Here is an 18603-nt window from a genome sequence, read left to right on the forward strand (position 1 = left end):
TTATCCATTCATCCATCAGTGGACATGTGGGTTGCTTCCACCTTTTGGCCATTGTGAATAACACTGTTAGAAACATGGGAACATAGGTATACAAATATCTCTTCAGATCCTGCTTCCAATTATCTTGGATATGTACCCAGAAATTGAACTGTTGGATCAAGTCCCCACAATTTTGACAAAAAAGCTTGATGTTCTCAAAAGATTAAGTAGAATTTGGAGACCAGAAATCTACAGGTTTGCAGAGTAAGAATGGATGTGCTCTGCTTTTCCAGGGGATGAGCGACCAGGTTTTATTTATTTATTTATTTATTTTTGAGACAAGGTCTCACTCTGTCGCCCAGGCTGGACAGCAGTGACATGATCTCTGCTCACTGCAACCTCTGTCTCCTGGATTCAAGTGATTCTTGTGCCTCAGCCTCCCAAGTAGCTGGGAATACAGGCACATGCCACCATGCTCAGCTAATTTTTGTGTTTTTAGTAGAGGTGGGGTTTCGCCATTTTGGCCAGGCTGGTCTCAAACACTGAGCTCAAAGGATCCACCCACCTCAGCCTCCCAAAGTGCTGGAATTACAGGCATGAACCACTATGCGGGCTGTGACAAGGTTTTAAATAGCAGTAAGGAAGGGTTAGGGAGGCAGTATGGTCCTTACTATGGAGTAGCCTCCAGAGGCTATGAAACGAGCCTGTGGCCTTGGCTGGTATGAGAGTAGGAGGGAGAAGGATTCCTGCCTCTCTTCAGATAGCAAGGGATGAAAATGTGGTGAGGACTCAAATTTGTACCCAGGAGTGTGTTTTGTTTTTAATTCTTATTCTAAGTAGGGTATACATTTGCTTGTAGGTGAAGGGTAGGGATAGAGGATGTACAATATCTTTTGTTTAACACAAAGAAAGGAGGGGTCCAGGATGGTTCTAAACATTCCACAATGCACAGGATACCTCCACAGCAAGACTGAAAAAGTGGGATTTGTTATGTTTTCTGCTGAAGGTAGAGTCGAATTTCCTTTTTACAAATACCTGCTAAGATGCCTACTCCTGTCTTATTTTATTGATTAGGCATGTGAGAGGTGGCTGTCCTGAATGTTTAACTGACTGCCCAGAGATTTAGTGCTAAGATCAGGTGTCCTGACTCCTAAGATTATTTCCTGTTGTTTGCACCTTGAAGGGTCAGATAAAAAGAGGTCACTGAGGATCAAAGTTACCAATAAAGAAGGAGAAAGAATGAATATGTATCCTGTGCTCGCTGTTCTGGGTGAGCACTGTTCTGGGACTAGCTCTTTACTGCAGTTTGGTAAATTGAAATTCAGAAAACCAAATAGCTTGTGAAAGGTCCCGTTTGAACTCAGGCATATATTCAACTTGGCTCTCATCTTTAAAACTCACTGCTCCTTTTTAGAAAATGAGTGATTAAAAATTAGTTCAAAAGCTTCAATAATAAGACAGTAATACCTAGACACTCCAGTCTTCTATTTATTCACTGAAAATAGTATTTTGAATGCCTACTCTTTATCACATGCTGTGCTATGGGCTGAAGGTACACTGGTCCTCCAGACACACTCTCAGATCAGTTGAGCAGGGTGAGGCAGGTTACTAAAATGCCATTGTCTTACACTCCAAATATCCCATAGACACTGTGTGTTTGTGTGTAATTGTTTGTGTGTGTGTGTGTGTGTGTGTGTGTAAGACAGCTCCCTCATGTTTTGATGACTGAGCACTGTTTGCTTCTTTTCTTCAGCTGTTTACCTGCAACCTCTTGATCTCAGGCATTTTGACATGAGTCCGTGAGGATGATCAAGGGACAATTCTGAGTGCAGCACCGTATTAGGCAGCAGAGTTGCTTTGGCTCGACAAAACTTGTGTGCTTGTGTCCCTTCCCTGAAACCGAGTGCTTTCCCTTAGGGGAATAGGGGAGTGAAAAAGAAAACAAACACTGTTTCTTTTCTTTACTCATTACACTTTACTTCTGGTCACCAAAATGTGTAGGTTTTTTCTCACCCACATTAAGGAATTCTCTTCTTCTCAATGGGCACTGACTGTGTCCTAATTTAACTCAGTTCTGATTCTGTCTCTAGATAGCATCAGATTCCACCAAAAGGGGTAAGCTTCACAAGACTGCACCCCATTTCAGATGCCAATCTCAAGTAGTAGAGCCCCAGGTTATCCACAGCTCCTGTTTAACTTGGCTATGAATGAAACTAAAATATTGCACCCCAAAATATACTGCTTTGACATATTTTGAGATGGCTGTTCAGAGAGTATGCAACCAGAAGGATCTCTGAAAAAGCTGTCTTTTGTGGGGGAGATTAGCACCTGGAGAAAATATCTGCATTGATGCTGCCAGGCTTTCTTTGAGGTCCTCCCTTTTCCAGGTCCAGAAAATATTAACTAAGAGCCTGACACCTTTAAAGGTCTCAAAGACATGTTTACCAACTATTCTCTTTGAGGGCTGCTACCTGTGAGGTTTCACCTACATAACAAAACCACCTTTGCTAGCCAGGCCTCTCTTTTCTCCCTCCCATAACCTATATTGTTATTATTACTCAATTTACCACCATAACCTGGTTTTGGCCATGCTCCAAGCCTCCATTCTTTCTGTAACCTCAAGATGGTAGATAAGCCTCCGTAACCAATTGTGGGGTTAGGGTAATCATTCTATGATTCTTCCCCCTGCATGTTAATAAATGTGTATGCCATTTCTCCTATTAATTTGCCTTTGTCATGTTAATGGAAAACACAAACTCTGTAAAAATATTTTTTAAAAGTTAATTCTGAGACAATAAGAATGACCACAGGCCTGGGAAGCAGGGTCCTCAGGCTCAGGGAGTACTGAGAAAATGTGTCCAAGGCTGTTGGATTACAGTTTGGTTTTATACCTTTTAGGAAGGTGAGAGTTATAGGAAAATATATAAATCAATATGTGGAGGATATATATTGGTTCAACCAAGAAGATGGGATGTCTTGAAGTGGGGGCTTATACCTTATAGGTTCAGACATTCTTTGATTTGCCATTGGTTAAAGGAATAAGGCTCTGTCTAAAACTTGGAGTCAGCAGAAAGGAATGTCTTAAGATAAGGATTTATGTAGCAATGGTGATGGCCTATGGGTGTGACTTAACCCTTACCTTGTGTGGCCTTAGGTCTTGTTTATAATTTGGTATCTTATTGCCACAAATAGTCTTTTTGTCTGCCTTATGATCTCTATTTTAACATCAATGCTGGTCAGTTGTTATGTCTAAACTCCAAAAAGGAAGAGGTACAATGAGACATTTCCAACCTCCTTTCCATTTATGGCCAGGAACTCAATTTTTTAACGTTTCTTTGGAGTCCCCTTGGCCAAAAGGGTGTTCAGTTGGTGGGGGGCTTAGGATTCTATTTTTAATTTACAATCAGTTGACTTTTAGTGAATCTTCAAAGAGCAAAGGGGAAGGTTTCTCTTAACCCCTAGAGCTCCCAATCAGAGATTCCCATGACGCCCTCCTTGTGTTCAATCATTTGTTAGAACAGCTCACAGAACTCATGAAAACACAACATATTGGATTACCAGTTTATTACCAAAAAATACAACTCGGGAACAGCCAAATGAGGGAATGTGTAGGGCAAGGGATAGGGAAGGTGTGTGGAGTTTCTGTGCCCTCTCAGAGCAAGGCCACCCTCCTGCACCTCCACGTGGTCACTAAATGGAAATTCTGGGAACCTCTTTCTTTTGTCTCTTTCTTGTGGGTTTTTTGGAGGATGCATTACACAGGCATGATTTATGAAATCATTGGCTATTAGTGATCAATTCAACCTTCAACCCCTCTTCCCTCTCCAGAGGTCAGAGAGTGGGGCTGGAAGTTCCAACCCTGTAATTATGTGGTTGGTTCCCCTGGCAACCAGACCCCATCCTGTAGTTGTCACTGGGCTTTCCAATAATCACCTCATTCACGTAAGCTCAGGTGTGTGTGAAAAGAGTTTGTAATGAAGAACAGTAGACTCTACTCTCACCTTTACTGCTTAGCTCACTTAGGAAATTCCAAGGGTTTTTGGAGCTCTGTACCACGAACTGGATAAAGACCAAATACATACTCCTTTTTATAAATCACAATATCCTATGGAGTACTGAGGTTAAGCACATGGACTCGTGATCAGACAGGCCTGGGTTTAAATCCCCCATTTACTACCTATTTGGATTTGAACAAATGGCTTAACTTGATTGAGTCTTTGTGAAACTGTCTTTGCAAAGATCATGACAGTGGGGGAAATCTAGCATGGCTGACTCCATTTTGCCTCTAGCCTCACAGCCTGGCTGTCTTCACTCATTGCTGGACATAGGCCAAGCTAACTACAGGAGAAATTCAGTTTAAAACTTAACTTTGAAGCAAGGATAATAGCAGTCCCTCCCTAAAACTGATCCCCTCTTTCTCTGGGGTGCTAAAACCACCTCTGTAAGACTAATAAAAGGCTACTAGCTTAGGATTATGGGAGAAGCCTGAATCCTGCTAAAATGTAGTGATAGTTTCCATAATCCCTTACTGACCAGGAGTCATGTGGCCAGAAGTCACAAGATTTGTGGCTTCTCCAATCGTTACTATAAATAGCATCACTATTGGGGAACCTGAGATTGATCTTTGAGCTATTTTTCAGACTTTTGCATATCAACTGCTGATTCCACCTAGATTTGTGACTCATGATTCAACTTATCTTGTGGCTCCCCAGCCCAGAAGCAGACTCAGTACAGGAGGATTGTTTTCCACACCTCTATGATTGCACCCCCAACCAATCAGCAGCACTCATCCCCCACACCCCTGCCCAGCAAACTATCCTTGAAAAACCCTAACCTCTGAGCCTTCAGGGAGACTGATTTGAGTTACAACTCTAGTTGTTTCATGTGGCTGGACTCACATTAATTGAACTCTTTACTGCAATACAATGGTCACAGTGAATTGATTTGGTCTGTGCAGTGGTCAAGAAGAACCTGTTGGGTGATTACATCTGCTTCTTCATACGTAACGCGGAGATGTTCAGAGTTAAGACCATGTCAGGATGCCTATGGGAGGCCTAAATGAAGTGCTGTAAGAAGCATTCCACTCCAGGGTAACTTGCATTGACACCACGGGGACTGATGTGGGCATGGAATAAAATGCTTAACAGAAATAGTACAAATACAACTACCAGGGCCTTTAGCAGCAGTTTCATTCTCTGAGCCAACAGGGGAAGGGGCAGATGGAACCAGCCATGGGCATGAGAGGCGAGAATGAAGTGTCCAAGGGATCTTCAAGGACAGCAGAGGCATTGCGTAGGGGCAGCCTGAGCAAGTCCACATTAGAAACCTTCTTGAGACTGTCCAGAGGGTAGGGGACACAGTTTCAGTCAAGTCTTGTCTTTCAGCATGATGAGTGAGCCAGAAAAACAGTGATGTCTTTTTTTACCCTTAGGCCAAGGAAACCACAGTAAACATACGCAGCATGTTATGGCTGACTGAGAGTCAATGCTAGCAATTTCAGACAGACCCAATGTTATAAATTGACCCAAGGCTATTTCAGGGGCCCTGGGATAACAGTGGTAGAAAGTGAACCCAGAGACAGATGGGCAATGGCTTCAAATATTAGTTTCAACACTACGTAGCATATTTGGAAAGTCATGTAACCTCTGAGCCTCAGTTTCCTCATCTACAAATTGGAGAAAATACTGTTTCATATGGTGGCTGTGGGTCTTAAATATAATCAAGTTTCCAAAAGCAGTTTTCAAACTGTCAATCCCTGTGCAGATTTGAGAGGTTGTTGTGTTATTTCTAAGTAGGCAGTGATACTGTGGATTTTAGTTTAGTGGAAAGAAATTCTACTAGTTCATGCTCTACATGGTAGAATCTTTGAACCTTATATTCTCACTCATCAAACACCTTAAACTGTGGAGGTGCCTAGAGTGGCAGAAACAGAAAAATCTATCATCTAATTCAAAGCATCGTTTTCTTTGTAGCTCACTGGAAAGGGAGTGGAGAGCACTTCTTTTGTTGGGTTTGCTTAATTCAAGAGGGAAAAAGAAAGTTGCAAATGAGAAATGCAAATCTAGGAAGACATCTAGCCTCGTGCCTGGCTTTAATAATTGCTCAAATAAGAAACTCTAGTATACATCCATACCTCTCCACACATTCACTCACATATTTAGGGTCTAAGTTTCTGTTCAGTGTCACTGATGGAAAGATCCACCTTGGACTTATTCTATCACTGCTCTCTGTTTATTTTTCATTATTTTATCACTATTTGTTTTACCTCATTTGGGCTGCTATTACAAACTACCATAGAATGGGTGGCTTATAAAAAACAGAAATTTATTGCTTACAATTTGGAAGGCTGTGAAATCGAAGATCAAGGTGAGTGCAGATTCGGTGCCTGGGATGGTCCATTTCCATCAGGACATCCTTCTGATTCACAGACGGCTATCTCCTCGCTGTGACCTCACATGGCGAAAGGGAAAGGGAGTTCTTTGAGGCTTATTTTATAATGGCACTAATCCCATTCATGAGTGTAGATGCTAATCTACCTCTAAAACTCACCTCCAAAACCCACCTCCAAATACTATCACATCTATAATATGTCCCCCCACATTTGGGATTATGTTTTAACATATGAATTTTGGAGGCGCGTAAACAGTCAGTCTATAGAACTATTTGAAATTATCTTACTGTTTTATTGATTTGTTTCATTGATTACTATATTTTTGCCTAGTGAGGAGAACATGGAATGATCCCTAAGGTGGAGCAGGAAGCTGTCAAGAGAGAGGAAAAGGTGAAGGATTCCTGGAGGCTGCTCAGCAATCTATTTAAGAGAAAATGCAAAAGAACCTGTTAAAGATCGTTCCCTACACTGGTGGCCTGGGGAACAACTCCCATTTAGAGAACTGAAGAAATCTTAAAACGCAAGCATGTTAAGCCCTTTTTCCCCAAATCACTTAAAGTATCTAATACTTATTAAATATTTATGTGTGCATGTATTAGGCATTGGGCTGAACACTCTACCCACATTATTCCATTGAGTTTTCACAGCAAATGTGTCCTATTGTATTCCCATTTTACACACGAAAAAACTGAGGCTCAGGGAATTGAATGGACTTGCCCAGATTGTTAAGTGGTGGATCTGGGAAGGGAGGCCAATGAGCCTGACTCAGAATTTGGTGCTTTAAACTATCATTGGCAATTGCACATGAATTGTCTACCTTTTCTGACAGCTTCATAGAGACATGTAAAAATATTGGTGCTCCTCATGGATCTATCTTGAGCCCACTTTTATTATTCTTACCTTACACACTTACAGGGGGGTTGATCTGTTATTTCCTCTGCATCAAATTCCATGTTTATGTTTTTCAGCTTCATATTTCTGTATCCAGCTACCTGCTGCTGTCTTTATCTGCTTCCCTATTTAAATTTCAACTCAACATATTCACAACTGAATTTACTCCTTTTTCTCCAAATCTTCTTTCCCTCAAATATTCCCTGCCATAGTCGAATGAGAATGACGCCCTCAACCAGCCAGTTGCCCCAGGGGGAACCTGAAAATTATTCCTAAAACCTGCTGTGTTAGGCTGTTCTTGCATTGCTATGAAGAAATATCCGAGACTGGGTAATTTATAAAGAAAAGAGATTTAATTGGCTCACAATTCTGTAGGCTGTACAGGAAGCATGATGCTGGCATTTGATTGGCTTCTGGGGAGGCCTCAGGAGGCTTACAATCATGGTAGAAGGCAAAGGAGGAGCAGGCATGTCTCATGGCAAAATTAAGAAGCTAGCAAAGGTTGTGGGAGGGGTTGCCACACACTTTTAAATGACCAGATCTTGAAGGAACTCACTATCACAAAGATAACACCAAGCCATGAGAGATCTGCCCCCATGATCCAAACACCTCCCACCAGGCCCCACCTCCAGCATTGGGGATTACAATTCAACATGAGATTTGGGTGGGGATAAATATACAGACTGTATCACCTCCCTCCCTCCCCATATCTTGGAATGTGTTCTTCTTTAGTCTTGCTCCACTATATTTTGTCCATTCTGGTTGACATTGCCTTTTTATTATTTTTAATCATTGCAGCTGTTTTTAAACTGTTTTTCTTATCTTTATTATCAGTCTCACAAGTCTACCTCACTTAGAGCTACTAGAAGTTGTTTTATCAAAAATTCATACTTAAATGCAAACCTCAAGGCACAGTGGCACTGTGGCTGGACCACAGGGCTGGTGCCACCATGCTGGTCACCAGGAAGACTTTCTGTTGGCACTGGGATGACTCAGGGTCAGAGGAATATGAAGATGATGCAGAGGAGGTTCAATTAAAACTGGAATAGACCAGAGAAGTACATAATATAAGGAAGAGATTCAACGAGTGCTGTGGCCCTGCTGTTGGGAAAGAAGTTACAAGAAGAGACCACTCAGATCCCTTTCAGATGAAGACAGGTGATGTGGATATGAAGAAACTGAAGGAAAAGAGCAAAGATAAAATCAGTAAAGAGGAAGACTTTCACTTGGGGACATCATTTTCTGCAGAAACCAACTGAAGGGATGAGGATGCAGACATGATGAAGTACACTGAGACAGGGCTAAAGAAGAGGAAAGGGATCGTGGGACATGAGGAACAGAAAGTCAAGCCAAGGAATGCAGAGGATTGCCTTTATGAGCTTCCAGAAAACATCCACGTTGCCTCAGCAAAGAAGACCAAGAAGATGTTTTCCAACCAGATGCTGAGTGGCATTCCTGAGTTGGACCTTGGCATCAATGCTAGAATAAAAAATATCATTTCTTCAGAGGATGCCAACGTCCATCTGCTGGCAGAGTAGCAGAATAAGAAAAAAGACAGTAAGCTATCCTTCATGCCTACCAACGTGACTGTGAATTATGTGCAGCAGAACAGATTTTATCATGAGGAGCTCAACGTTCCCATACAGAGAAACACAGAAGAACCCAAAACCAGACTCTTGAGGGTAGGTGACACAGAGAAGCTAGGAGACACAGAGAAGGCAGAGGCTGAGAGGTCCCCTCCTAACCACAAGCATCCTGATAAGCAGAAGGCCACTGATGACTATCGTTATAAAAAGTTCAAGAAGATGAACAGGCAGTACTGAGCTGTGCAGAATGGAATGTAAATATTGCCTTCCTCTCCCTCTGTCCATTCCTCCCATGAAAAATGGCTTCCTGGACTGAGAATGCTCAGTTGCTAGCAGAGAGTTCCAGAAACAGACTCTATTAGGCCTGCTGCTTACCTGTTGGATGTTTTAAGCACTAAATTGGTAACTTTTTGAAACCAAGCAATGCATAATGTCTCATTTGGGGGCAAACTCTATTTTTGTGAACATTGTTAAATCTTGTTTGTAAATACATTGACTTTCTCTTAATATTTGCTCCAGGTCAAGAAGAAACAACTCTGTATTCCTAGTGTGATAATATCCTTTAGATTGTGGTTTTATTATTACGTATGCAATCATGACTTCTAATTTCACATATTTGGAATGGGGTCAGAAATGCATTCTTTATTAATTAGAGTGGATCCAGTTGACAGAAAAATCTAGGATGAGATCACAAGGATACTGGTGTTTTTTGACTTTCACAAAATTACCTCTTGCTTTTCATTGAAAAGAACAAAGCAAAAATAAGAAAAATATCAAATGCGAACCTCGCTGCATTACTTCTATATGATTTCTTCTTACTCTGAATTCCTATAGCCTCTTAGCCCTTGACAGATATTTTCCTACTTTATAGTTTAAAAAATGCCACCTGTGTATCTTGTCTCTTTCTTTCTTCTTTTCCTCTCTCATATCTTTTCCTTGCGCCTTCCATGAATTTTCTGTAGCCTCTTCTATTTTTTTCTTTTAACTTTTATTTCAGTTTTAGGGGTACATGTGCAGGTTTGTTATATGGGTAAACTCAGGTCATGGAATTTTGTTGTGCAGATTATTTCATCATCCAGGTGCTAAGCATAGTGCCCTATAGGTATTTTTTCTGATTCTCTCCCTCCTGCCCTGTCCACCCTCAAGTAGGCCCAAGAGTCTGTTGTTCTCATTTTTGTGTCCAAATATTCTTATTTTTTATCTCTCACTTTTAAGACACAGCATGCAGGATTTGGTTTTCTGATCTTGCATTAGTTTGCTAAGGATAATGGTCTTTAGCTGCATACATGTTGCTGCAAAGACCATGATCTCATTCTTTTTTATGGCTGCATAGTATTCAATGGTGTATATATACCACATTTTCTTTATTTAGTCTACCATTGATGGGCATTTAGGATGATTCCATGACTTTCCTATTGTGAATAGTATGTAGCCTCTTCTTTATGCTAGACTGTGAAACTGACATTATAAGAATATATATACCATCACACCAGTTAGAATGGCGATCATTAAAAAGTCAGGAAACAACAGGTGCTAGAGAGGATGTAGACAAATAGGAACACTTTACACTGTTGGTGGGTCTGTAAACTAGCTCAACCATTGTGGAAGACAGTGTGGTGATTCCTCAAGGATCTAGAACTAGAAATACCATTTGACCCAGCCATCCCATTACTGGGCTATACTCAAAGGAATATAAATCATGCTGCTATAAAGGCACATGCACACATATGTTTATTGTGGCACTATTCACAATAACAAAGACTTGGAACCAACCCAAATGTCCAACAATGATAGACTGGATTAAGAAAATGTGGCACATATACACCATGGAATACTATGCAGCCATAAAAAATGGTGAGTTCATGTCCTTTGTAGGGACATGGATGAAGCTGGAAACCATCATTCTGAGCAAACTATCGCAAGGACAGAAAACCAAACACCACATGTTCTCACTCATAGGTGGGAATTGAACAATGAGAACACTTGGACACAGGGTAGGGAACATCACACACTGGAGCCTGTTATGGGGCGGGGGTAGTGGGGAGGGATAGCATTAGGAGATATACCAAATGTAAATGACGAGTTAATGGGTGCAGCACACCAAAATGGCACATGTATACGTATGTAACAAACCTGCCTGTTGTGCACCTGTACCCTAGAACTTAAAGTATAATTTTAAAAAAAGTGTTGGGATTACAGGCATGAGCCAACACACCCCTCTAAAAAAATAAGACATTAGCATCATTTCCTCTTCTCATTTCAAGATTAAAAAAACAAAACAGCCAGAAAAAAATTTATAATCCAAAAAATATTTTCATGTACATCATCTAATTTATTTCCCACATTACTGTCAACAGGCAGATAGAATTATCTCTATCTTTACAAGTGGAGACACGCACTGAAATAAGTCAAGTGCATTGCCCAAATCCATAGAACCAAGAAGGATCATCCCTTGCACTGGGCCTTCCACTCTTAAACCCTGTAATTGTTCTGCTCTGCAGCACTGTTCTTTGAAGCAGGCACCCCTTATACTTTACACCTGCGTTCACCATTCCAACACATCATAATGCATTGTCAGTACATAGAGATCTCTGATTCAATCCAATCAGGACAAGCGGTGTTCAACCAAAGTCTTTTGGGGGCAGAAACACATGATATAATAGAGAGGAATCTACCAGCTGCAAACATTTAACGTTTCTGAGGAGTCAGTACGCTTTACCCAATGAAGAAAGCCCTTTCATTGTCCTGGCTACTGGGCTAAGTGAAAGTCAGTGATCAGGGCTTCTCTTGTGGTTGTGGGTCTGTGTGACTCACTAGTCATGAATAGCACAAAAGCAAATCCTGCTCCTCATTCTTTCTTGTGTCTTTACTACCCAACAGAGACATGATTGTTCAATATTTATTTATTACAGGGATTGATGCTTAGGGATTTAGAAGTAGATGGGAACTTAGTATCTTTGCACACCAGGGTTCCTAAACTCCAGTCATCTGTGTAATAAATGCATACAGTAGATCTTTGTAATATATTATACATGTTTGCACATGTGAGTCCTATTTTTACTCTCATTTATTATTTATTGACTCTTTATTATTCATTGACTATTATTACCATCCCTGGTTTTACAGGTAAAGAAATTAAAGCTTAAAGTAATTAGGGGACTTGCCCAAGTCTCCTAGGACTGGAATTAGTTAAGAATTAGTGTCAGAACTGAATTTGAGCATAAGCAGTCAGATTGTAGATTCAGGGGTGTGTAGCCAGCCCTTCCTGCCCTCATATCTAAGGCTTTTTCTGCTTCTTGGGCAAAGGAGGCTTGCTGTAAGGATACTGCGGATGGGGAGATAACAAGGTGCCTGCAGCCCTTCGTGAGGGGAATGCCAGAAGCCTTGTGGGGGATGTTTCTGCAGTGCCTCCTGAACAGAAGGAGGGAGCTCAGGAGAGAAAAATCAGAAGAGTCTTCCTGGACTGAGGCTGGGAAGATGGTGGTGCCCAGGAGAGGAAGGGAAGCCAGACACATTTCTCTCTGAACTGAGCTAACACTGGCCATACAGTTCAAGTCTCTGTTTCCAAAGGAAAAGATATAATGCCCTCTTAAAACTGTTCTGCCTTCCGCTCCAAAATGAAGGTCAGCAAGAGAGAAGTAGCATCTGAGATGCTAATGAAAGAAAACCCCAATGACTGCAGAAGCAATTTAAAGATTTGCCCAGATTTGTTTAGGCCCCCCTGGCTGTGCCTTCTACTTGCAGTTTCTCCTCAGCAGCCTGGATGGGGAGATAAATACATTTTTAAAAAGTCCAACATTCAGGCACTTTTGAAACTAGGGAAAGCGGAACCTGGGAGGCTTAAAATATTAATCATGTATCCAGGCTTGCCAGAGAAAAGAGGATGGCGTTCTGCAGGTGTAATACAGAGAGAAAATCCCCTCCAGGAACGAGTGATACGGAGGTGGATTTCACTCATGTGTGCACCAGACACAGACGGAAAGCTTGATTCATACTTAATGCAGACCTAGATTCAAAGGCCCCCTCCTTAAAGGGAAAGCTGCTGGCCAGAAGCGTTCCTTCAGGACACTCTGAGACCTCATTAGACTATCATTAAACAGCCAACGAGGATCTGCTGCAGCAATAGGCTGAGTCCAGAAATGCAGATGAAAGGCTTTAGGAATGTTGGATTAAAAAACAAAGCAGGAACATTCAGAGGTAAGAGTTTAATGGCAGGATTCCCAAGTCCCTCGTCCACAGCCTAGGAAAGATCATCATCAGAACTCACTAGGTAGTGATTCCACTCGTGCATCTCCTTTGAACCCTAGGAGGTGGACTTGGCAGGAGTCATTTTTATTAACCAGGAGCCCCTGGGCCTATCACCTGTTCCTCCCCAGGGCTCCTTCTCAAGCCAAATCTTCCTGCGCTCATTGCGGTTTCTTATCACCAGCCACAGAGATTTTGTTTCTTCCTGATCCTCAAAATGGCTGCCACACAGCAGTTTACTTTCTTTGCGCGCGAGTTAGAAGTCTATTCAGATCCCTGTGTTTATGCTGCTGAGGACGAGCCTGCAAGGTCTTTTTTGACTTAAGAATTTTAAAGCTACGAAAATAGTGAAAGTAGCAACAGTGAGGAAACAACCAGGGTTCTAGAATTTTAGAGTTCTTAGGGTTTAGTTAGTGGTCGTTAGATTCTGTCTTCTTTCTGGATGTTCCTGGAAGTCTCAAGAACTCAACATTCTGTTTTTATTTCTAAAGTTGTACATAATTTTCTTTTACCTGTTCCTCCCATAACTTGTACTTTATTCTTGAAGTAGAATAAGCAGTTTGCTTTTCTTTGACCTTGCCCATAGCCTGTTCAAACTTCTACATCCTTTTTTTTTTTTTCTCTCTCTCTCTCCCTGCTTTCAATGCCTGTGCCTGAAATGCGGAAACATTCTTCTCTTGATGAAGCCTTCCTCCATCTCCTGCCTTTCCCATTCTCCTAGAAGAACCTATAAGCACCTTCCATGAGAAACTCCTGAGCAGGTGCTCACCCCCACCTAGGAACAACTATACTCTTCAGAAGTGGAACTTTAATCACCAGGACCTAACATGATTTCTTGCACACAGTAGGTGTCTACTTGTGAAGTGGTCAGTGGAGTATGCCTTTGTATAATTTTCAAGTTCTTTTATGACTGCAAAGTGACTGGGTCTTGTTGAAACAGCTTTAGACTTAGGGACTCAGGTTTGTGTTTCAGATCTGTCATCCACTGGCTGAGTGGTGGTGGATGCTTTCCTCCAATTTTCTGAACCTTAGTTTGCTCACTTATAAAGTGAGATCAATAACACCTGCCTCACAGTTGTTTTGCTTATTTTGTGCTTTTCTGCATTAGATTTTTTTTCCTTAGCAAAAACATTTTCAGAGGAAATAGCACATTTTGGAAGATACTCCTAGAAACTGTATTTATTTGTATAAGTTCTAAGACTGGCTCTGGTCTTCAGTTCATTTGAAGTTTCAAAGAAGAGACTTCAGAGTGGTTGAGTGTTATTCCCAGAGGCTGGGCAGCAGTTAGCAAAATGACCTCTCAGTGTTGGTCTTGCACCAGGTAGAATCAGATCCTGGTTTGTCTGCATGCTGACTGAGGTCAGAGAATGGTACATGAGATTTCAGTTCTTTCGTAGCAAGTGTAAAGGTCTCTATGTTCTCATGAGGCTTATGTCACCACCCATTTTTGATCTTTAAATTATTAGAATTGACTCAAGCTTCTCCCTCTGAATGCTTTTACTGATCCAGTTCCCTGTTCAGACTCTCATGGTCCTTTAAAGGAGGATAGCTTTGTTCCCCTGTGCCAAGTTTGACCACGTGTGTCCTGGACTTTGGCTCCTAAGCCTCTGGCTCTCAGAGGGCCATTCTTCTCCAAAACCTCACTCCTTTAAAGACACCATGCTGGCACATGGACTGATCTTTTCTTTCACCAGGTCTCAAGAGATCCTCTAGAAACCCTGCCACATTTATTCCCTCACTTCTGGCTCAACAAAGAAAATTCTGGAACAGCAACACACACACGTGTGTGCATATGCACACACATGCACACTACATGCTTCATGTTTCTCCACCAAAAAGCTCTTATCCTATTCTCTCCTTCCATTTTTCTCTGATGTAAAGACCTAGAGACTTTTGCCTATTTTTTTATGGGGTTATTTTTGTTTCTTGTAAATTTGTTTAAGTTCTTTACAGATGCAGCACTGTTCACAATAACAAAGACATGGATGGAATCAACCTAAATGCCTGTCAATGATAGACTGAATAAAGAAAAGGTGGTACATAGACACCATGGAATACTATGCAGCCATAAAAAACACGAGAACATGTCTTCTGCAGGGGCATGGATGGTGCTAGAGGCCATGATCCTTAGCAAACGAACACAGGAACAGAACACCAAATACTGCATGTTCTCACTTACCAATGGGAGCTAAATGATGAGAACACGTGGACACATAGAGGGGAAAGGCAGACACTGGGGTCTGTTGAACAATGAGGGGTGGGAGGAAACAGAGGATCTGGAAAAATAACTAATGGATACTAGGCTTAATATCTGGGTGATGAAATAATCTGTACAACAAAGCCCCATGACACAAGTTTGCCTATGTAACAAACCTGCACTTGTCCTGAATGTAAAACAAAAGTTTAAAAAAAGACCTAGAGACTCTTCCCTCCCAGTCCCATCAGGTCCCTCAAGGAAGCCTCTTGCTGCAGTCTAAAGACACACACATACATGAAAGCACAAGTTAATAGTCATTTGTGCTATATATTGATGAACAGCAGGACATACAATTGACACAGGGAGACGGAAAGTTTAGGTTCACATTTCTAGTTCTTTCTTTTCCTAGCAGACCTACATGAAAAGCCAAATTATAATCAGAACTTTGCCTGGTGGGAATAAAATCAGAGCAAAGGCTGTTTAATGGATTTGGGAGTATAGTGACATCATGGGACAGTCTGATATCTCCATCTTCCATTTGGGATGCTTTTGCCAAATGAGAATGAAACAGTGTTATTGCTTTCCTTCCTTAAAGATCTATGATTTCATAAACCTCAGTTGCTAAGATCAAGTTCTCAGAATAGAAGGGGTTAGGGGAAAAACAATTTAAATATTTTACTAAATACATTTAAAAGACAGAATGGATTGGTATTCTAAAAGTATTCACTTGCTTTGTAAGCCAGATTCATGGCTATGAAACCCTGCTCCAATAAATAAGCTTCTCCTGGATTGCTTTCTTCCTTGTTCAGGAAATATTACTGCAGCATTGCAATCTGCTGAGACCAAATATTTCACCAGCTTTATGTTGTGCAGTGTGTATCTCTCTTTCAGCTTTTTAAACAAGCTTTTTCTGGCATGGTATTTGTTGGCTTTTGTGTGTGTGTGCGCGTAACTTTTTCATAGATCTCAAAAAAATGTCCAGCTGTTTCACAAGTTACAAGCACATTGCCTGGTTCTGACTCTCTGTTGGATGGATTTTAGATAAGGTGGCTAGGGAAGACTGAATTAAATTTAAGCAATTAAATGAGGGAAGGAGTCATTCAAAATTTGGGAAAAGAGAATCCCAGGCCAAGAGACTAGTCATTGTAAAAACAGAAAGAAGGCCGGGACCAGAGTGGAATTGCATGAGTTGGAGAGAGGTGGGGGATGAAATGTATTGGGGCTCAATCACATAGGGTTTCATGGGTCATGTGAGGAGTGTGGGGGTTTGTCCTCAAGGTGATAGGGCAGCTGCTACAGATTCCAGAGTATTTGATCATTAGCATGACCTTGGAGAGGGCTTGGATCACACTGTACCCAGTGGTTGTGTGGTTCCCTTTTTTATGTTTCCATGCTGGTCAGCTTCCTTGTGGCCAAAGTATTTTTTCTCTAGATACGTTAATGGCTTCATTGAGGTTAGCCTTCATCCTGCTGGCCTAGGACCCGCTCTGTTTCTGGGAGGTGACTTTGCATATCTCATTCTAACTGTACTAATTTTCTAGTTTAACTCTGTGGTACAATTTCTTAGTTCTTGGGGTGAATATCACTATTACCTTGCTACCCATGTACCAAAAACATTATCATACACACAGTTGCTTTAGGAATCCAGGCCAACAACAGGTTTTTAAAAGATGCTGTTTGGAGTCCAGGTGTGTTGGGAGCTCTAAAAGCAAAAGCCAGACTGAAAACACTCAGCATTCTCAGAGAGAGAGAGGGAGAGTTAGAAATAAACACTTACGTCATCCCTTTATTCCCTGCATTGATGCAGTCCAGACGGATGATGGCCTAGCATTTTGGATTTGTCTGCTTTCCTCGTTAATTCTCCTCTCAATTCTGCTTTTATTATCTACAATGACAATGACACACTATCCCTAGGCTGCTTCTGAAGTCATCTAACTGTCACTAGAGCAATAAAGGCTGGCATCTTTTTGCACAGTAAACAAATTAAAGTGCTCCTGGTATCTGAACATCTTGATTAAAGCATCATTGTCATTCTTATGATTACTACTATTTTTTGGAAACCTACTGTGTACAAGGCATAGTTAATAGCTTTACATAAAATATTTAACTTAATTGTTGCAACAGTGCTTTAAAGCTGAGGGTCATTCATCGAATATACAGAAAATGAAAGGAGTCTGAGAGTGCTAAAGCACATGTCCGTAATCAAAATCTATTTCTAAGGCAGACCTGCACATTCATGCATTCCAAGCTTTACCCACTTTATTCTGTGCATCCCTTTAATTCCAGACTGTTCTCGACTACCTCCCTTCCAAAGGCTTTTTCTTCTCCCTGAGATTTCCATTCACCTTTGCTTTCTCTACTCAGAGTCTGTCTTCAAAATCTTTCAAGGTTACAATTACTCTTTTTTTTTTGTCTCTGTAATCTCTGACGTCACAGACTGTCATTGCTGCAGGAGGCCTTGGAGATTATTTTCTCTGGATGTTTCCAATCTTGAGTCCCCAAATAGTCGACTTCCAGATGTTTTCAATATTCAGAAATATCTAGTTAAATCACAGCACTGTTTGGTTTGTACAACTCAAATATAAAGTTAAACAATTATTATTTGATGAGTATAATTTGTGTAGTAGAGAGACCCATGGTGGGGTAAGTGGAGAGAAAAAAAATTTTTTGGTGAAAACTCTCAGAAATAACACCCATTTGGTCTTGTTTGCTCTTTTATAGATGACTCAACTGATGTCCATTGGGAGGAAAAGTGAACATAGATTAAGGTTTACCGTGAATACAAATTAAGCTTAGGTTGCCTAACTATTCTATCTTTCCAGAGAGTGGCAGAACAGTCATTCATGGAGAATTTATTGTTACTTCCAATTGAACAGCACTGGCTATTAAAAGTTTCTGCCTTTCTGTAGTTTTTAACCTTTGGTTCAAGTTCTCTGGAGCTTCACACAATGGCTCTTGTTACTATTACAAGTGATGCCTTTCAGGCATGGGGATATGAGAGTGATGGGCTCACTGTTAGATATTCCAGCACCTGGAAGGAGGTTATGGCCATCTTCACGCAGATCATGACTGATAAGTCAATTGTTTTCCTTAACAAGGTCTATGAGCCATGTGCAGTGGCTTGTGCCTCCCAGCTCTTTTGGAGGCTGAGAAGGGAGGATTCATTAAGCCTAGAAGTTTTAGAGCAGCCTGGGCAGCATAGTGAGACCCCATCTCTAAAAAAATGAAAGAATTTAGTCAAGTGTGGTGGCATGCGCCTGTGGTCCCAGCTACTTTGGAGGCTGAGGCTGGGGGAATCCCTTGAGCCCAGGAGG

At 41.3% G+C, this 18603-nt stretch overlaps 1 long non-coding RNA gene and 1 pseudogene across 1 annotated transcript in view; both read left to right on the forward strand.

The window, feature by feature from the left end:
• The window catches only part of LOC134739400 (uncharacterized), a 141586-nt gene that overhangs the window by 102526 nt on the left and 20457 nt on the right, over window positions 1–18603 (forward strand). The window lies entirely within an intron of this gene.
• LOC129035679 (splicing factor C9orf78-like) lies at window positions 8212–9084 on the forward strand (annotated as a pseudogene).

This window comes from Pongo pygmaeus, chromosome 3, assembly GCF_028885625.2.
Source record: "Pongo pygmaeus isolate AG05252 chromosome 3, NHGRI_mPonPyg2-v2.0_pri, whole genome shotgun sequence".
Taxonomy (NCBI): domain Eukaryota; kingdom Metazoa; phylum Chordata; class Mammalia; order Primates; family Hominidae; genus Pongo; species Pongo pygmaeus.